The 22,439-nt window shown below is 35.9% G+C and overlaps 1 long non-coding RNA gene and 1 pseudogene across 1 annotated transcript; both read left to right on the top strand.

The window, feature by feature from the left end:
* The window catches only part of LOC113712152 (protein NRT1/ PTR FAMILY 5.10-like), a 38,235-nt pseudogene extending 22,900 nt beyond the window's left edge, over positions 1 to 15,335 (top strand).
* Positions 15,336 to 21,242: 5,907 nt separating this feature from the next.
* Positions 21,243 to 22,118, top strand: LOC113712163 (uncharacterized). The gene is made up of 2 exons (XR_003453241.2): positions 21,243 to 21,744; positions 21,826 to 22,118. It is a non-coding gene; the product is annotated as an uncharacterized lncRNA (long non-coding RNA).
* The last annotated feature ends 321 nt before the right edge of the window (positions 22,119 to 22,439 follow it).

The following is a 22,439-nucleotide window of genomic DNA, read 5'->3' as shown; positions in this document are numbered from 1 at the left end:
TTCTTCATTTTTTTTCTTTGAAGTTTGTACTCATTTTGAATGAATAAGCCAATCCTCCACTTTGCCATGTAGTATTATTACTCCTTTTTATTTGTGATTGACCTTCAAATTTGTAAAATTCTGACTTGCACTTCTTTGTCATTTTCAGTCATAAATACCTACAAAGAGGGGTTTTGCCAAATTACAACATGCACTTGAATTTTCACAAAAAAATTTCTTACTTTATTTGAAAAATGATGCAATTTCTATTTATGAAAGGAACGGTCTTGTCAAAGTCGAATTTTGAACAATAGATTCAAAAGTATATTAATTGATTCTTGGGCGAAATCCCACAAATATATTACAAAAAAATTGCCCCAATTTGAACCTATTTTTTGAAATCTCACAAATATATTACAAAAATTTGCCCTAGTTTGGACCTATTTTAGTTGCAAAAAATTTGTTCAGATGACTATCCATTTATTTGGATAGAACAAGAAAACTTTGTTTTCTAAAATTTAGAAAATAATCACATACTAATTTGCAATATGAATTGATGTACAGTAGAAATTGCATTTTTCAAATGAAGAAATTTAAATGTCGTGTTTAGACTCATGTAGAAGATTCCATGATGAACCTCTCAAAATAAAACCAAATTGCAAAAGATCTCTTCCTCACTTGAAGATCGGTGTTGAGGGACAATGGTTACCCTTTCTTGTTAGTTCATTTTTCAGGACCAATCAAGTGGGTGTTATTTTTTATTTTGAGGTGGTTATGAGAAATGGTATGTCAGTATCTATTTTGCTTTTGTGCCGAAATTATGTTTAACTCGTTTAATATCACATCTTGGTAAAAGCGAATAGTTTATCACTCTTATTTCTTTGAGAGAATTCAGTCAACATATAAGTTCTATAAGCTTGTAATATATGGGTAGAAACGATAGTTAAACATATGGAAACAGGTTATGGTCTTATGATCACGAGTGATTGGTAGATTCCTTAGAGGCATGATCCTTATTTCGAATTGTCAAAAAAGATAAGTCAGCGATGGACTTTACGAACTTGTAATGTGGTTTTAATAACGATAGTTAAAAGAAACAAGATTTTCAAGAACATTGCACTTAAAATCGCATTTTTTTTCAAAAATTGCCCCAGTTTTGGATTCAAAGATCTTGGACTCCATCTTGACTTTTATTATTAATCACAAGGAAATTTCAACATTAAATCTCTTTGCATTTTTATTTTTATTTTCTTTTCTTTCTCTCTTTTTTTGCCAATACCGAAATTAATAATAGAATTGAAAACCCCCTAACTTTTAGAGTATAGATGCCCCCTCTCTTTTTTTCAAAATTGGAGTCCAAATATTAATGGTAGGATCAAATTCCCCCAACTTGTAGTTTCTCTCTCTTCTTTTTTTAATTTTAGCATTTTTGCTATTTTTGAAAAATTCTTCAATTTTCTTCCCCAATGTGGGGTGCGATCATAAGTGCTTTTGAAACGAACCACCAATTTAAACTCAAATAAGGATGCAAAGGATAAACAATGTTCAGATAGTAGAAATGATGGTCAAAGTATCATTCTTATTTCGCATAGCAACCAAAATAAAGAATAGTCCATTGAGAGAATCCATTCCTTTTTGACATTTGAAAATTTTTTCAATGTAGGGTTATGATCACTAAGGCTCTTATGTGAAACAAAATTGTATATTTAAAGGCTCAAATGGGAGAACAAATGATAAAATTTGTATAGATAGATAAACGAACGCCTAAAGTATCATTGCAAATTTTCAAAACAAATAAGAGTAATATATATATTTTTGCTTTCATTCAGATGTGGATTGAATCTGGTTAGATACAGTGGGCATTTCCAAAATAAAAATTGCCCTACTTTGAAGATTGTCAACCAATGTGATTGATTTTGAAGGCTTAATAGAAGCGGACAAAATATGAATTGTAAAATGAAAGAGAAAAGGTATCATAGTTGGTCTTTTAAAACAAACTACTCTTTTGAATTCGAACGCTCTCATCGAATAGTCTAGACCACAAATCTAATATAAGCAAAGATTTTAGAAAATTAAATATACACTTGTGAATTTTCAGGCAAGAGATTGAAAAATCTCAACTTAGTTTTATTTTAAAGTCCATCATGAAATCTTTTAATGTGCAAATAAAGAATGAAATGTACATGAATATATACAAAACAATAATTGTCTAAACGAATTTTTTACTCAACTATAATAGAAATGAGAAAAGAAAATCTCTAAAGAATACACTTTTAAAAAGGATTTTTTTTTGACAAGTAATTATGAAATCTCTTAGATGTTTCAGACTAGCGCTTCCAATATAAGGGGGATCTGCGCTTTCGTCCATACAATGCCTCAAACGGCGCCATATCTATACTACTATGATAGCTATTGTTGTACGAGAACTCCATTAGCTTTACCAACCTGTCCCAACTATCCGTAAAGTCTAGTGCACAAGCCCTGAGCATGTCTTCTAGAGTCTGTATGGTCCTCTCCGATTGTCCATTCGTTTGGGGGTAGAAGGTTGTACTTAATCTTAGGTCAGTCCCCATAACCTCTTGATAAGTCGACCAAAATTTGGACGTGAATCTAGAGTCTCGATCAGACACTATACTCACTAGAATACCATGAAGGCATACGATTTCCTCCATATACTTCTCTACTAACCTCTCCATTGATATCCCATTCGACATTGGTAGAAAATGGACCGATTTGGTTAATTGATAGACTATAATCCAAATGGCACCATTATTTCTAATGGTTCGGGGCAATCCCACTACAAAATCCATTGTCACATGTTCCCACTTCCATTGGGGAATCTCTAGGGGTTGCAAAAAGCCGGCAGGTCTTTGATGCTCGGACTTTACTTGTTGGCACACCAGACACTTCGCCACATATTCGACTATCTCTCGTTTCATCCCATTCCACCAATAATTCCTCTTCAGATCTCGATACATTTTGGTTCCACCAGGATGGATCGAAAAGCTTGAATTATGTGCCTCCTTTAGCAATTCCTGTTTTAATCCTTCATCTCTTCGCACACACAATCTACCATCCTTCCACAAACTCCCATCGTCTTTCAATTTAAACCCATCAAAGGGTTCTAATTCCAGTTTTTTCTTAATTTTTGCAAGCCCGGCATCCGAGTGTTGCGCCTCCTTTATCCTATCTATCAAGGTAGGTGCGACTATCAGGGCAACTAGCACTTGGGCCGTGAAGTCTACCATCTCCACTTCAAAGTTTTTCATCTGATCCTTTGCCGTGGGCTCTCTTAACACTCTCGATTTCCTACTAAGGGCGTCTGTTACCTTATTTGCCTTGCCCGGATGGTAACTGATTGTCAAATCATAGTCCTTAATTAATTCTAACCACCTCCTCTGCCTCATGTTCAATTCCCTTTGAGTGAACAAATACTTGAAACTCTTGTGATCGGTAAACACCTCACATTGTACACCATACAAGTAATGCCTCCAAATTTTAATGCGAATACTACTGCTGCCAACTCCAAATCATGCGTTGGGTAATTCTGCTCGTAAGATTTCAGTTGGCGGGAGGCATAAGCAATAACTTTTCCATTTTGCATCAAAACGCATCCTAAACTGTTCTTAGAGGCATCACTATAGATCACAAATCCTTCCGTTCCAAAGGGTAGGGTAAGTACTGGGGCTGACACTAATTTCTCCTTTAACTTCTGAAAACTTGATTCATATTTATCTGTCCATTCAAACTTTGCTCTCTTTTGAGTTAACCTAGTGAGAGGCATAGCAATGGTGGAGAATCCTTCCACAAATTTTCGATAATATCCAGCTAATCCTAAGAAACTCCTCACCTCGGTTACATTAGTGGGTTGTGGCCAGTTCACAATTGCCTCTACCTTCTTTGGGTCAACCGACACCCCTTGACCTGATATCACATATCCTAAAAATGCCACACTCTTCAATCAAAATTCACATTTACTGAACTTAGCATACAGTTTCTCTCTTCTGAGTATCTCTAGGACCTCCCTGAGGTGGGCAGCGTGAGTTTCTTCATCTGGAGAGTACACTAGAATGTCGTCAATAAACACTACTACAAAACGGTCTATTTGCGATTTAAATACCCGATTCATCAAATCCATAAAGGCTGCCGGAGCATTGGTTAATCCAAAGGGCATTACCAAAAACTCATAGTGCCCGTACGTTGTACGAAATGCACTCTTCTGGATGTCCTCGACTTTTATCTTCAATTGATGGTATCCTGACCTTAGATCTATCTTAGAGAATACCTTAACTCCCTTCAATTGGTCAAAAAGGTCGTCTATCCTTGAAAGGGGGTACTTGTTCTTTATTGTGATCCGATTCAACTCCCTATAATCGATACACAATCTCAAACTACCATCCTTTTTCTCTACAAAGAGCACTGGCGCACCCCAAGGAGAAACACTAGGTCTAATGAATTTTTTATTCAATAACTCCTGTAATTGCTCCTTGAGTTCCTTCAATTCCACAGGCGCCATCCTATATGGGGCCTTAGATATGGGATTCGTTTCAAGTATAACATTTATTTCAAATTCTATTTTCCTATCCGGAGGTAGACCAGGAAGGTCCTCCGAGAACACGTCAAGAAAGTCTTTCACCACTGGAATCTTTTCTAAAGACATCTCCTCTTTCTCCGTATCCACAATATAAGCCAAATAGGCCTCACACCCTTTTCTTATTGTCCTATATGCCTGCATGGCAGACAGAAGAGGTAACCTACGAACTCTCCTATTACCAACAGTTCCTTGGTATGAGAAATCCTTCTCATCCGGTTTCATAAATAATATCCTCTTCTTCCTACAATCAATTTGTGCAAAATGTCTAGCTAGCCAATCCATTTCTAGGATAACATTAAAGTCACTCATGTTTATTTGTACCAGATCCACTTCTAATTTCTTATCCTCCAATTCCACACTACAGTTCGGATACCTAGTATAAGACACTAAGATTTTATCTCCTGGAGCAGCTACTCGGTAGGGGTGGTCCATCCATTCAGGGGGTATGCACAAGTACTTTGCAAATTTCTTAGCGACAAAAGAGTGACTAGCTCCACAATCAAATAGCATGTATGCAGGTACAGAACTAATTAGAAGAGTACCTATGACCACGTCGCCTAACACTCCTGCCTCAACATTGGTCATGGCATGCACTATCGCGTTAACCTTTGGCTTCTTATCAGGGAGATTGTTATCCTTATTTCCTTCTACGTTCTTACTTGGGCAATCCATAGCTCTATGACCCTGCTGTCCACATTCAAAACAAGCTCCAGTTCTTATTCGGCATTCCCCTCGATGTATTTTCCCACAAGTCTTATACGGAGGGAAAGTCGTCTTAAATCGGCATTCTCCCCGGTGCATCTTCCTGCAAGTTTTGCACGCAGGAAAGGTATTTCCCCCAGTTACCTTTGGTAGTGACCCATGACTCTTCTTAATTAAGCGGAATCGTCCGCCGGGTTTCGGTGCTCCCGACACCGCAAGTTCGTTTCCTAGTTTAGGCCTTTTATTCCTACCCTCTTCGTCTAATCTTTTGCAATCAGCCTCCGCCTTAACACTGGCATCCAGTACATCATTAAACGTAGGGGTATAAGCGGTGTTCACCCTAGTTTGAATCCTACTCGACAACCCCCGTATAAACTTATATTTCTTCAACTCGACATCCGGCATGGTTGACGGCACGAACCTTTCCAGTGCCGTAAACTTATTCGAATATTGCATCACAGACATCCCCGGTGCTTGTTTCAAGTTTTCAAACTGATCTATTTTCTGTATCCTCACGACAGGTTGAAAAAAGTATTTCAGGAACTCCTCTCTAAATTTTGTCCAACTTACTGGTGAGACGACGGTAGGTTCCAGAGTTGCCCGCCACTTATTGGCCTCTCCTATCAAAAAGGGTTTGACGATTAGGTACTTCATCTCCTCCGGCACTTGCAGAAGCGCAAAATTATTTTCTATTTCATCTAATCACTTTTCTGCCAAGTCCGAGTCAGGGGTTCCATCAAACGTAGGGACATGGACCATGACCCTGGGTTTGGACAGTCTGAACTTGTACTAACTGTGATTGGGCTTGTAATACTTGGGGTACTCCAGTTAGTGCAGTCACTAATTCCGTTGGCAGCATTAGGTAGGGTTTCATTTTCTTATAGTCGGATTGGATTCCCCCTTGTCCATGACCCTGGGTTTGGACAGCCTGAATTTGTATTAACTGTGATTGGGCTTGTAATACTTGGGGTACTCCAGTTAGTGCAGTCACTAATTCCGTTGGTAGCATTAGGTAGGGTTGATGCCCGCTTGAACCAGTCCCCTGGTAACCCGTATCCTGATCATTATTTCCTTGATACGGTTCTTGGCTGTGACTACCCTGAACGTTCTCGCCATTAGAGCTGCCATTGCGATTCCCGCTGCGTCTAGTTCTTGGTACCATTTCCTAAGTCACACAAATGAACCCCATACTAAGTATTTAACCCCTATTTATTATTATGCATACATGTATACATATATATAGGTACATAAGAAAACACGCTTTTAACGCTGTTAAGACGATCCAACTAGAGTTGCCTACTTGTATACTTTACGCATACTACCCTTAAAATAATATGGGCGAAAAAATTGCATTAAACAAATTATAATGATAATAAATATTAAAAAAAAATTTAAGTAGGAGGTTTCATTCGCTAACTCCGAACGAGAAGAACAATCGACCCCTTACACATCGGGGCCAATAATCCAACATTTTCCCAAGAAGAAAATGTCTAACAACCTAGCGTCTAAACTGTCTAATTATAGCCTACGACTGGCTAGAGGACTAATCTACGCGAACAATCGCTAATCAACCTACCAATGTTTTTGGAATAATATTCCATAATACTAATAAAATGAGTGATTCGTCAAATGAAACCTCTCTTAGACCAACTCTACTACTCATCAACTGGTGGATCCGCATCCACAATAGCTCCATCTCCTATGCCCTCTCCAGCGCCGTCCTGGTCCTCAACTCCATCTTCCCCCTCTTGATTTCCCATGGGCATGTTCCCAGGGTCCTCCTCGGGGTCATCCTCTATTTCCGCATCACTATCAGGCCATAGGTGATTCCACCTATGCATTTGAGGTGCAAGGGGCTGGTGGTTAGCTATCCAGTTCATCACGCGTTGCCTTCTCTCTTTATATTTTCCCACTAGGGTTTCGTACTCCGCCAGTCGATTCTGGAGTAGGGAAGCTACTTCCTCAAATCCTTCATTATACATATCAGTTAGTCCCTTCTGTACTTCCATATTTGCTTTCAACTTAATGACCTCTTCTTGCAGGCGGAGGGCCTCTCCACGCCAGCCTTCCATGTCCTGTCTCATATGTTCCCTCGACACTATCAGCGACGAGATCTCTTGCCTTTGGTCAGCTACTCGGTCACTCAATGTATAAGCCTTCCTAGCTCCGTCCGTGGCTCTCTCTAACTCCTCGAGGAACCTGTCCCTATAAAACCTTTGTCTCTTCCTAAGACGAGCCACGTCACATCCTGTCAAATGGCCTGGGCAGTCGCAATTCTCCTGCTTCCCGTGCACTGGTTCAGCCATCTCCTATAATACCAAATGGAACACCATCAGTCATGCTTCCTTCCCCTTTACAGTACACAGATCTTTTCAAACATAATTTACTACTTATACTACTTATTTCATGAATTATTCTACCTTATGGTCTTATTTTGAACCTAGACTCTGATACCACTAAAAATATCACGCCCCGAGCCCGCATGCGCCCGTCACGTGACATTCGCCATATTCTCAAATCCCACTCAAGAATACAAGGCATCATTTAACTAATCCAAACTTCAAAAGTACGAAATAATATAACTAAAGTAAAGTGCGGTACAAATCTCATATACCAAGTAGTCTACGAGTATCCAATAACGTTCGTACATTTATTCTCTAATTAAAACCACGGAAACAAAAATAAATGAATCTAACAACTAGAGTAGCTAGCCTGCCAACTTCCAAACTAATAGAAGTCATCCTCAGGGTCTTCTACGTAAACCAATTCATACTCCTCAAAATCTGCAAAATGGTAAAAAGTGGGTTGAGCGACAAATCGCCCAGTAGATAATATCTACCCCTCTGTTGGACCACGTACTCGTAACTTTATAAATACATATCAAATCCTTTGCACATAAATCACCTCTATAATTCTGAAAGTAACGACATTTGTAAAACAATCAGTAGTAAAGAATGACAAGAAATTTAAAAGCACTTTATTGATAACCATACATGAGAAATTGCAATGTCATAAATCACTTTGTAACAATTCATAAGTCTTTTCATATCCATTTATGAATCATCCCATAAAACGTCGCATATCCGTTCATAGATCATTTCAAAACAGTTCATAAATCATTTCATATCCGTTCATAAATCTTCTATCAGTTCAGCTCATAACAAGTACATGCAAGGACCGGCTACTGAGTACTCAACCTAGAGATTTTACCCCTTCTAGGTAGGCGACCAATAAGTTTCATGACTACCGATTGGTCTCATTTTATACATGGGTCAATCGGCCGGACTTTATACCAGGCTACCATAACCTTGTCAATCGGCTGGGTTTTATACCAGGCTATCATGACTTTATCAATCGGTCAATCGGCTGGGCTTTAAACCAGGCTACCATAACCTCGCCAATCGGCCGAATTTTATACCAGGCTACCATGGCGATTAGACAGGACTATAGCCCCTACCGTCTATTCCATGACTGTTTTGAGCTTTACTTGTCAAAAATTCATTCCACACGCCACATATATAAATCTTTGATTTCATAAAAGATTCCGCTCATTTGGTATATAATAACGTATCAAAACATTTCAAAGAAGTCACATGGTCCATTTTTGTATAAAAAGAAATATAACTTTCATAAATATCCAAGTAAAGCATTTAACCAAATACATTTATATTCAACACAACAACATAGAATTGAAAAAAAAAATTTCATTTTTGCACCTTTGAAATCTCAGAAGAGTAAGTACCACCTACCTCTGTTTGGCTGCTTGAGTGGAACTACCTTAGGTCCTTGTATCATACCTATCAAATGCATAGGTTCCCTAATTAGTTGTTACTTCCTATAGATGCATAAATATACAACCTCTGAGTACGTCAAAGATTCGTATCTCGACCATTAAACAGACCCTAATAGCATTTCCCTCAAATTGGACGATTTCTATTTTTTTGGAAAGTTTCCTAATTTGGAACGTTTCTTAATTTGGAAAGTGTTCATTTTGTAAGGTTTCCTAATTTAAAAGAAAATAATTATTCACAATCCTGTTTATTATCCTGACTACTATCTTACTATATTTATTTATAGTTCATGATTATCCAATATTATTGTTATTATTATTATTATCATCATTATTATTATTATTATTATTTTACATGTTTCGTTTAACTATTTAGAACTTAACCCACTTTGTCTACATTAACCTAATAAAGCTAGATAAAGACGTTTTAGATTTTCCTTTATGTATCTTAGACGTAATTAATTAAGTATAATGTTTAAATGGCCAACCCTTCAATTCTAACAATTGCCTTAAATTGGGTCTTGAATTTTAATATTCACGATATACCATAAAAATGGACTAGTTATATTTAAAATTTATTTATTAACCATTTACCAAATTTTATACTATAGTTTGGTCCAAGTTTAAATTGCCTCCCTTTTTATTTCTATTTATTTATTTATTTTTATTATTATTCTTATTTATTTATTTTTTTTCCGGGTGGGACCCATGGTTGGCCAAAAACCCTTTTTGGCCAACCATGTCTGACCATGGTCGCCAGAGGGTCTGGCGACCCAACTTCAAGCCAACCATGAATTTGCTCTATTGTCGCCCGCAAGTGCCGGCGACATCATCTTTCTCTTTTTTTTTTTCTTGGAATTCCTTTTCTCTGCCGCCAGAAGTGGCGGCTCACACATCCCTGTGTGCGGCGTTGCTTCTGCAACGTCCTACCAAGACAGAGCAGCGGCAGCCGCTGCTGCTCTTCCCTTCACTTTTTTTTTTTTTAAAACAGATTCAATCCCCCTATAATCTCAAGGCTAAGAAAATCAACCCCCCTATTCTATTAATCCAGATACGAAACTTATCAAAACATATATATTTATACCTATATAGCGACAATACATGCCCATAAAATTCCTAGAACCATTAATACCACAACTAAAACTTACAAGAAGGTTTTCTTGAGTGAACGGAGACTTACAGGTTTAGGTGTCTAATCGTCGGATCGATTGACGGTGTCGCCTGCTTCTCCTTCTCTCCTCTCTGACGGCTCTTGCTCTAGGGAGGCGGACGAAAGAAAGGGGTTTTTTTTTTTTGTCTAGGGTATTAATAAAACCCTAAACCTAGCACTACTTACTAGTAGGTGGCTTGGGTAAGAGTTTTACTTTATTAGCCCCCTTAACCCAATCCTACAGTTATTTTATTTTATTTTTCCCTTTTACATAACAACTTTATCTTTTTAATTAGTTGAGAAAATAAAATAATAAAAATTGGTGCCAACAGTCATGGGTTTCACATAAATTCATCTAAAATTTCCAAACACAAGGGGAGAACTTTCTTAAGTGGAGTAAGAAAACCAATTTTTCAAATCATTTTTTTCAAACTTCAAAATCTTCAAAAACAAGAATTATTCAAGTGGATAGTATTTATAATACGAAATTAAGTTATTATGATTTTTATTTATAATATGGTAAAGATAAATTTTATAAAAGAAACCTGTAGAAGATTAAGTTGTTGGTGATTTGCAGATTATTTTAAAAAAATTCAAGAGATTCAGTTACTTACATTGAAAAAGCTGCATTTAACAAAATTACTAATGAATTGATTTTGCAACATTTAAAAAAAAAAGAGTACTCGTAGGGTATAATTATAAAATGTATATAATATTAGTAATTTTTATTTTTTAAAAAAATAAATTTTACTGTACTAAAATTTGACCCTACTTACTGTGGGGTCTTAGCTCCGCCCCTGGTGAAAAGCAATGAAACATTCCGTTGACATTTCGAATGTGGCTCCTATTTTGAAGCATTAAAAAAGTGAAATAATGAAAAAAAAATTGAGGAAGTAACATGGTAGCACTTGAATGTGAGATAAAAAAATGATTATAAAATTAAAAAATTAGATGAAATAATAATGATGCAAATAATGTCTATCCATACAATTGTCTTTGAGAAGATAAAGAAAGTGTACCTGATTTTTGAATTTTAAAAGCATCCTATCTTGAGGCCATGTATTAGTTGTTGCTTTCCTTTCGTTGTTATTTCTTTTTGAGCAACATTTACATCACAGACGCCTTTAAGATTGAATCTACCGAGGTCTGTTAGATTGAATCTTACAGAGGAGGTCTGTCAGATCAGTTAATAATATAATTTAGTGCTAGGAAAATACTTTCGCATTCAATTAAGATGGAAAGAGGAAAATTGCATCCGATCACAACTGCTGGGAGCAAGCACCACAATCTGGATGGAGATAATAGCCGGCAACCACAACCTATCACAATCCCATTGGAGACACGAAACAGCGACTGCAAATCATTACCAAATCGATGCATAACTTTAACCTTTTTCAACAACAAATCCTAAATGACATGTAAAAATCAAAATGAAAACCAAAATGAATCTCAAATTAATCATATCCCTTGCTTATAGCAACGTCTCCAAAATTTTTAATTAGCTTTCAATGCCTCAAAAATGGACAGCAAACAGGAATGAAGCCAAACATTTAAAACAGTTTTAGAAAATTGTAGTTAAAAACCCAATGATTTGTCCTTTCAAATTGTACAAGTTCCTTTCTCTTTTTTTTTCAATAGATAATAAAAAATAGAATTTTCTCAAGAAAAAGAAAATTTGGGAGACGAAGTCGGATGGGGAGAAGGTCTGAGTAACGGTTAGAATCTAATGATTGCCGTCAATAGACAAATAAGTTGGTAATTAAAAGGATTTGGGAGCCAACGGCAGAGATAGAAAGTTTATAGGGTGCAGTGGGAGAGGGAGAGCGGATGGATAGAAACATAGAAAGATAAAAATATAAGATAATCCATTTCCTCCCACAATTTTAGCACAACTCTGGGATAAGTCACGGGCCGTTACCATCTTATTTTCCTCTCTTTTTATCTTACCTTTTATTTTATGTTAATTAATATTGGTACTGTTATTTGTTGGGTGTGGGTCAGCCCACAAAACCACAAGCCACTAAGACTTGAGGGTTTTCTCAAGCTTAAAAAGGCAAGCAGCAGCCGCAGGTAGTAATTCTTTTTCTTCGGTGCTTGTGCGACAAAAAGAAAAAGAGCCAGCCGGCATTTTTTTGAGTGAAACGAAGAGAGAGAAAGGCTAGAGAGAGAGAGGCTAGAGAGAGAGAGACTTCAAGGTCTTAATTGGAGGATGATTCGAAACCCGATTGAGACGAAATTTTACACACGTGATTCTCTCGACAAGATCTATTCATCTATCGGTTCAGATTTTAGATTTCCTCTTCGTTTGGTAACACCTTTCCAAACCTACTTCTTTGACAGTTGTAGTTTTTGAGGGTGATTTTGTAGCAGATTGGCTTGGTTGGTATTGGTGATATTATTGTCATCAGGATATTTCGGGTAGACCTGTGTATTCCCATTATTGTGATAGTGGAGATTTTTGACTGGATTAGGTCCCGTGATTTTTTCCAATTTGGGTTTTCCACGTAAAAATCTTGGTGTCCTGTGCCTTTTAATTTTCCTGCATTTTATTATCACTGTTGGTATTATTACTTGGTAATTTGGTTTATTCCTTTTTAACTGGTACTTGTGGGAAGAGAAATTTGTCCTGGGCTAACTCTGATATTTTGTGCCTGTACTGGTACCCCTTTTCCAACATTATTTGTGGATTTGGGAATTTGAATATAATGTTTTTTTGGTTTAATTTTATCTTTTAAAAATTTTTAGTGGGCGGAGGATTAAACAAAGTGGATGTTTTTATGCCTAAGCTCAATCTTGGTGATTTAGAGGGAAAATTAACACCCAAGTACGTAACAAGATGTTTGTAGTATACTCTATTCTCTAAGAAGTCATACTACAAGCTAAATAAAAAAAAAAAACATTGTAGTCTTGTAGATGTATTCTCTGAGAATTGAATATAATTTCTCATCATGCACGCTACTAATGCATGGCTTTAACCCTGCGGCAAATGCTGTGAAATGTTCTCCTTCGGAGTTCCAAGTTATTTTCTTCTTTTTTCCATTGTATCTAGTAGCTGTAGCCCATGGAGGGTTTAAGCCTTGTATACAAGTTTTTGGAGCTGACCAATTTGATGGAGAAAAACGCAAGGCGAAAAGCTCGTTTTTCAACTGGTGGAACTTTGGGGTCTGCGGGGTTGTGTCGGTCATATTACTGATTTTGATCTATATTCAGGATAACCTTAGTTGGGGCCTTGGATTTGGTACTGATTTTGATCTATTTTCGGGATAACCATAGTTGGGTACTGATTTTGATCTATTTTCGGGATAACCATAGTTGGGGCCTTGGATTTGGGAATCTCTGCCTCGCCATTGGTTTTGCGCTTATCTTTTTCTTGCTTGGCACTTTTACTTACCCATTCTGCTTCAGCAGTGAGGAGATGAGCCCCTTTGAGAGAATTGGCCGGGTGTTTCTGAAAGCAGCTCTTAATTGTAAAACCAATTCTTCAGTAATATCCACTGAAGAGGAGTCTGAGGGCTTTCTGCCTTATCTAAGTTGTCAACAATTCAAGTAAGGAATTATCTTGTCCTGTAATTTATCATGACTACCTGAGATGAAGTTATTGATCTTTAACTTCTCGTAGATACTGCTGACTTCTAAATACGTTGTCCATATGATTTAATATGTTCTGATAATGTCTTCTGTCTTGAAAGGATTGGCTAAACATAACGTGCATAAGTCTGTTCTCGCTTATCAAATTAATGAACTTATTTGAATGTAGTTGGAAGCAAATCTGATGGTTCTTGGGATTTTGTAAAATCATGCTCATGATGACCATTTTTCGGATGTGGTTAAATCAAGACTTCTACTGATCTTACCGCTCAACTTCTTGAGGTCTATATTTAACTTTCATGTTCAGAACCCCGGAACCAAACAAACACTCTTCCTTTGAATATTTTGGTTATTATGCTCATTGCAAGTTCGCAATTGTCATAGGTTTCTGAACAAAGCATTGCTAGCACCTGATGGCTCGGGCCCCCCCGCAAGGAGGTCTTCTTCTCCTTCCACCTAAGCTGTGCAGGAAAGGCCCAAAGCCAATCCCAGGGAACAGTGAAACTTCGTAGGATCTTTCTGTCCAGGTGCCGGTAGTCCGCATCTTAACGGACATGTTTATTTCATCCAGTCTCTGTCGGAGACAATGCCTAGATCGTTATGCCTTTTGTGCGGGTTGGAACTTACTCAACAAGGAATTTCGCTACTTTAGGACCATTATAGTTACGGCCATCATTCACTGGGGCTTCGGTCGCTGGGTCCCCTGTTATGAGGTCACCAACTTCCTTGACCTTCTGGCACTGATGGTTCAGAGGGAGGTAGGAATGTCTGTAGTATCAAGGAAGTTGAGGAGGCAAAAGCAGTTCTGCGGTAATTTCCAATATGGGCCACCTGTTTGGTGTATGGAATTGTATTTTCCCAGTCATCCACCTTGTTTGCGAAGCAAGGAGCTACAATGGACAGATCTATGAGCCCAAGCATTGATGTACCAGCTGCTTCCCTGCATGTTCTCCTCCGCCTATCACTAGTCGCCTTTATTCCTATCTATGACCACATTTTGGTTCCTATTGCAACAGCCATAACTGGAAAATCATCGGGTATGGCTACGCTGCAGCGAATTGGAACTGGAATAGTTCTGTCATGTCTTTCCATGGTTATAGCTGCCCTTGTTGAGATGAAGCGTCTTCAAACTGCTCAAGAGTATGGGTTGTCGACAAGCCAAAGGCTACAGTGCCAATGAATCTGGTCTGGTTAACACCTCAATATTTGATTCTGGGAATTTCTGAAGCGCTTACTATGGTTTGTTTGCAAGAATTTTTTTATGATCGAGTGCCAAGTGGATTGAGAACCACAAGTCTCGCTCTATTTATCATCATCTTTGGGATAGGAAGCTCTCTAAGCAGCTTTCTCATCTCCGTTCTTGAGAAAGGCACAAGCTGGCATGGACATCAGAGTTGGTTCTTCCGACAACTCAAATAAGGCACACCTCGATTATTTTTTTCTGGTTGCTTGCCTGACTTAGTGCTATTGCATTTACTGCTTATCTATATTTTGCAAAATCCTATATTTATAATCGAGGAAGTAGTATTTAAATTTGCCTCATACCATTCCTTGCTAAATGGTTGTGTGGAAAGTTTGTGGACTGTCACGATTTAAAATTGGGCAAATTATATTTTACCCTTATGTGATTTAGCTTTTTTTTACATAATCCCCCTATGATTTCAAAAGGTATACATAACCCCCTCATGGTTTGTATTAAAGTGACGGAAATAGTTATTTGTAACGGAACTTCTAAAAATGATGAAATTACCCTTATAAATACATGACACATTAACCTCGTATGATTTTTATATTTTATCATATAACCCCCTTGTGGTTTAATGCTGTACCATACAACTCACTTATGATTTTCAAAATATACACATAACCCCCTTTGGTTAATAAATAATTTTCAACTTTACATAAGGGTAATTTTGACATTTTAGATGACTCTGTTACGAATGATCATTCCCGTCATTTTGTCATTTTAATTCAAATCATAAGAGAATTATGTATAGTTTTTGAAACTATAGGAAAATTATGTAAAAATGCTAAATCACAGGGGTAAAGTGAAATTTGCCCTTTAAAATTTGTGCACGACAAGAAGGGATGCTCTATGTAGCAATGACGGCAGTCATCTTAGTGTTTTTGTACAGGAAGTTGCTAGATTAAGAGATAGATACAGTAGCTGTAGTTTTGCCTTTGTCAAAGGACAAGGTAATCAGGTTAGTAATTGTGCGGAAAAGTTTGCCTCAAACCTGATATATGATGTCGTGGGGAAACAATTTTCTTGATTGGATTGGTGTTTATTTGGAATATTATTTAAAATAATTACTAGTATATGCTGCTATGTTCGTAGGGCCTGATTGGATTAATGGCTTACGTGATTTTCGGATCTAGTTGCCTATGAAAAGAGAACTAAGGGACAAGTGCATCAGCCATTGTCTCCTCTAAACAGAACAAAGTGGATAATCAACTCAGAAAACATAAAAGGTCACTGGTTTATGTTGTAGTCGAAGTAGCAGCTGGTTTCTAAATTTGGTATTTGTAACCTAGTTGTAAATTATGACGGGGTGCTTGATCATTTCCCATTCAGGAAATTTCACTTGGACTTGTTTATAATACCCCCTACTCCTAATTTGGGAGTTTTGGAGAGAAGAGGAAGAAAAAAGAGTAAATAAATAAATAAAGAAATAAAAATAAAAGTTTAAGTTTTGGCAAAAGAAAAGAGAAGAAGAGATTTGAGTGTGTTCTCAGATAATTTGGGAGCCGTGGAAAACTTCCTTTCACCTTAGGATCCTGATATCATATTATTAACATGTACCTACAAAATAAATAAATAAATAAAGTGAAGATAGAAGTTTTCTCTACTGCAAAAGGGGCAACCATAAAAATAAAATAAAATAGGCTTCTTCCATATATTTGTTCTAATAGTTATTGGAAATAATTACATTTAAAGAGCACCTGTAATCTTGAACATAAATTGTAAAAGATAAACATTTCGTCCTCATCAAGTGTATACAATAACGGTCTTTATTAGAATATGGGCTTGCTATTCGCTGATTTTTTTGAATGATTATAGATTCTGATTATAAATAATTAGTTTTTATATTCTTGTTTGCTTTTATATTCAGATTATCAATTTTTTAATAATAAAAGTGCTAAAATCCATAATCACCTAAAGGATAATTTTCGCTGATTGTGAATATTTTTTTTCGTAATTACTTTTTATAATCAAATTTTGCAAAATCTAAACTAATCGAGAACAAGTCCTATATGAGCATCCAACTTCCAAAAAATCACAACACTCAAGGGCAGAGTCAAATGGTTGTGAGGGTTGCCAATTGTCTCCCCTCTCTCTAACTTTCAAAAAATTAGATATTAATTAGCGTTAAAAGTTTCTATTATTTTTAATTTATCTCACATTCTACCCCTGAATTTTGCAACATTTTCTTTTATTCTCATATTGCCCCACCTAAAAATATAAAAATTTTCCACTATCCTATTTGAAAAATGGAAAATAGCACTTGAATCAAGAAGATTGTTAAGACTTTTGAAACTAAGTGATAGAGAGATAATAATGCATTTTATTCGTGAATGTTTCATCATAAATTTGGCAAAATATGGTGTTAATTGATAGATTAGGCTTACATTTTGTGCTTTGTGTTGTTTACAGACATTTTAGCTTAAAAGGAGTTTAAAAAGGAGAATTTTCTAGAAAACTACTAGAATTCTGGTATGGGCACGCTTGCTTATTTGCGAAATCCAAAATTTGCGAGATTTGGGAAGATGTTTTTATTGCTAGAGCTATTAAACGAGCTTAAACGAACCGAGCTGTTAGTTAGCTTGGCTCGTTTAGACTCTTTTGTGTTAGATAAAGGCTCATTCTAAATTTTATATAAGCTGAGTTGGAACAAATATTTTGATTCAATAAGTAATCAAACGAATCGAACAAACACGAACTCGTTCACGAATTTAAACGATTGTTCGCAAAAATGGACTTAATTGTCATTTCACAAAATTTATGGTTAATATTGTATTTCTAATCCCTAATTCTGGGCTTAATTGCTTGCAAATATGGGCCTAATTGTTTGTGAATAGCTCATTTATGTTAAACGAGTAGAGTTTGAGCTCGAAATTGAACTAGAATTTTGCTTACGAGCCGAATACAAACATAGATTTGGAGCTCAAATATTATCGGGCGAACTTGAGATTTGTTCGAGTAGTTTAATGAATAGAGTTCAAACATGAGATATTCAACTCAACTCGGTTTGTTTTTAGCTCTATTTATTGCTGGATAAGAAATCTTGAAGCCGACTCTTTTCCTCATCAGCAGGGCTTCAGATCCTCTGTCCCCAAAATAGTCCATGTCCCCTCTGTCCCTTATTTGTACAGCTGCCACGTGTCTCTAACCTTTTGTTAACCCAAACTCAAATAAAACCGTTAATAATCGGTTTACAAGTTTTGTTAACACAAATTCAAACAAACCGATAATAGTTGATTGACATGTTTACTCAAAATCAATTAAAACAGATAACTCAAAACTATTAAGTAATTAATTTTAAATCATCGTATTTACATAATTACGAGATGTAAAAAAATTAGAAAGAGCTAAATAAGTTGATATAAACACACACATGGTTGATAAGAATGTTAGATATTGGAATTTGATTCTCAAAAAATCATCTGCTGGATAAAAATAAGAGAATAGTAATAAAATTTCAACCACTCTTACTAAGTACACCTAAAAACCCTGCTAATACTTGAATAACCATGGTCTATCATGTTGGTTTGTAATATCAAACCCTTGCCTATTCATAATTCAAAACTTCTAAAGATTGTCGGATTTTCCATCAGTTGTGCATCTACAAACAAAACCACCAGGACATGGCATGGGACAGCCGCAAATTTCATTACAAGCAACCAAACTTGAACTCGGTTGGCTGGAAATGACATTAAGGTCTATAAAGTCATTGACACTTGATCCACTGAACTTGTGTCCTACTTCAACCTGTAAATGTAGAAAAAATAATCATAAATACTAAAATATTGAGATGAAATTCTCATAACATCAAATACTATCAATGGACAATTACTAAGTTACCTGAAGTAAGTCTGTCAATCTCATAGAATCTTGCAACTCTTCAAGAAAATTAAAATGTGCAACTTGGTTCATTTGATTTGGAGCTAAAACTGGAATCTATTTTTTTTTAAAAAAGCAATAAAGAGTGAATATCTACGACGTAATTAAATACAAATAGACCTGCTTAAATATCGAATGACATTAGTCAAAAATAAAAGCTTTTAACTATAATGTTTATCACTGAAAAAGTTTACTTCAATCACTTTGACTACTAAAGGTTTTACGGCATTACTGAAAGGGGATTGTACTAGTTTATTACTGAAAGGGGCTTTACGGCATTACTAAAGGCTTTACTTCAATTAGATACTAGTTTATGAACTATATTGACTTCACAGTGTATATAGATACTTATATGAACAATGATGTTGAGAGGGGATTGTACAATATTGTTCCCAACGCATACAAGTTCCAATGAATACAGGTAATTTCTAATATAACAAGACAAATCATGAATCAAATATATTGTAAAATTGGCATACATGATCTATTGATTTGTTTTACCTGGATAAAGATGAAATTGAATCTTGCTACTTGATCCTTTGAGCGTTTTTGCTGCAAGATTAAAGATATAATGAGTGAATCAAAATACTTGTTAGGGTTTAAGAAAAAGATGATTTGGGGTAAAAAATAAAGAAGAGTTTTAGTTGATTTCTATGTTTATGATCAACAAGACTCTTTTTTGTTAAAAAGAAAATAAAAAATAGTTTTGAGTTATCTGTTTTAATTGATTTTGAGTAAACCTGTCAATCAACTATTATCGGTTTGTTTGAATTTGGGTTAACAAAACTTGTAAACCAATTATTATCGGTTTTATTTGAGTTTGGATTAACAAAAGGTTAGAGACACGTGACAGCTGTACAAATAAGGGACAGAGGGGACATGGACTATTTTGGGGACAGAGGATCTGAAGCCACTTTCTTTATCTTCTCAAAGACAATTGTATGGATAGACATTATTTGCATCATTATTTTTTCATCTAATTTTTTAATTTTATAATCATTTTTTTTATCTCACATTCAAGTGCTACCATGTTACTTCCTCAATTTTTTTTCATTATTTCACTTTTTTAATGCTTCAAAATAGGAGCCACATTTGAAATGTCAATGGAATGTTTCATTGCTTTTCACCAGGGGTAGAGCTAAGACCCCACAGTAAGTGGGTCAAATTTTAGTACAGTAAAATTTATTTTTTTTTTAAAAATAAAAACTACTAATATCATATACATGTTGTAATTATGCCCTACAAGTACTCTTTTTTTTAAAAATGTTGCAAAATCAATTCATTATCAATTTTGTTAAATGCATCTTTTTCAATGTAAGTAACTGAATCTCTTGAATTTTTTTAAAATAATCTACAAATCACCATCAACTTGATCTTCTACAGATTTCTTTTATAAAATTTATCTTTACCATGTTATAAATAAAAATCATAATAACTTGATTTCGTATTATAAATAAAAAGTTTACTATCCACTTGAATAATTCTTGTTTTTGAAGATTTTGAAGTTTGAAAAAAATGATTTGAAAAATTGGTTCTCTCACTCCACTCAAGAAAGTTCTCCCCTTGTGTTTGGAAATTTTAGATGAATTTATTCTTGAACTAAATTCCATAGATAATTTGAAATAAATTCAAAATTATTGTGATGGTAAGAATTATGAATTTTCAATTTTTTGGGGTCAATGTATATAAGAAAGAGAATTTGATAAAATATAGTGAGGTCAAATAATATGTAACTTTAAAATTTTTCAAATTTCTTAAGCCTAAGAACTAATTTTTCAAAGTTAGGTGGAGTCAATTGACCTCACTTGCTTGTATGTGGCTCAGCCACTGCTTTTCACACTTATCCATTTGAAAAGATAACTTTTCTCACCTAACAATGCACTACTCCTAATTCCAAAATTTGAATGTGAGAATAATATTGTACGCATTGTGGACCGAGCTTCTCAATAATCAAATCAAGCTCTAACCCCGCAAAAGGGCTTCTGAAAAAGAAAACAAATTTGATTAATCGATTGAGCCAAGCTTAATTAAAAATTGGCTAGTTCTTTATAATTTGTCCACCAATTTATCTACCTCCTTAAATAAAAAAAGGCAAAAAATCTCAACGGTCATTAAACTATTGACGAGATCAGATTTTGGCCATCGAATTATTTTTTGTCAATAATTGGCCACTAAACAATTTAATCCATTAACCCGTAACCATTTCGTTGTTAATTGCTCTTAAGTTCTGAAATTAGCATTACACGTAGCAATGTTCAGGAGTAATTTTGTCCAGTAATTTACTGACACAATTCAACCCCTCTGTTTCTTCCCCTTCTGAAACAGGGTACCCAACACCACAAATCATGAATAGTCATTAGATTTTTCTTTTCAACTTTGATTTCTCTACCCATAAATGGCACTTTTTCGTCTTCTCCATTTGCCATCATGTCCCACAAACTTCTTCTGCTTCCACCAGAACCTTTCCTCAGCTTCACCACAAACCTCCCACGCTCAACGCCACTCTCTCTTTTCCCTCTCTTTCATTCAAACTCCCATTCAAGTCCCAAAGATTCAATCTTTTTAGTTCCAAGTCCCTTTTTCAACCCAAGCCCAACCCATTACTCAAATTTCAGAAAATGCAGAAAAAGATAACCAAGAAGAAGAAGAAGATGACGATGAAGGAGAAGAAGAAGAATTCTCTAAAACCAGAATTTTAGCTGAGGGTGTTTCATGGACCTCCACTGTAGACGATTCAGCAGGTAGCGCTTCCTGTATTGGGAATTCTTGCAGCTGCTTCTATTACCTTCTATGCCATGAGCTTCGCCGAGCTTAGAGAGGTAGGAGGTTCCGTACTCCCTTTTTTTTTCCAATCCATCTTCATACTCCTCCTAACTAACTAACTAACTTGTACCCTCCAGAAATCTTTTAGAGAGTTGGAAGAGTCTACTGGTAATGGAGGTTTCGAGTCATCCATGAGCTCTAGAAAAAGGCGGGCAAGGAGGACGGCTGATAAAGACGCCAAGCCTTAGAAGATCCAATTCAATTCCTCTGGTAATAGCAGGCATCATCTCATCCGTGTGTTGTTTAATCATTTCCTACAATGGGGGTAGTACCCCCCTTTTTTTTAGTAAACAGAGGATTTGAGTTGTAGCTGGACAAAATTGCCCCCGAAAATTGCCACGTGGAATGCTAATTTCAGAACTTAAGAGCAATTAATGACGAAATGGTCACGGGTTTATAGATTAAATTGTTTAGTGGCCAATTATTGATAAAAAATAGTTTGATGGTCAAAACCTGATCCCGTCAATAGTTTAATGGCCGCTGAGGTTTTTTGCCCAATAAAAAATTTTTAAAAAAATTGTCTAGTTCACTTCATAAGCAAAAGGATTTATGGTTCCATTTCCATATGATCAAACTATAGTAGAGTTCTGCTTTAAAATAACATACTATAAACAAAAGGTACAAACAAATGGAGAAAACAAAGTAGGCACCAGAGATAAAGCAACAAGCACAAGTACACAATGAATATTCC

Source organism: Coffea arabica, chromosome 10e (assembly GCF_036785885.1).
Source record: "Coffea arabica cultivar ET-39 chromosome 10e, Coffea Arabica ET-39 HiFi, whole genome shotgun sequence".
Classification (NCBI taxonomy): Eukaryota; Viridiplantae; Streptophyta; class Magnoliopsida; order Gentianales; family Rubiaceae; genus Coffea; species Coffea arabica.
The sequence above is the reverse complement of the archived record's forward strand: the minus strand, read 5'-3'. Positions and strand labels throughout refer to the sequence as shown.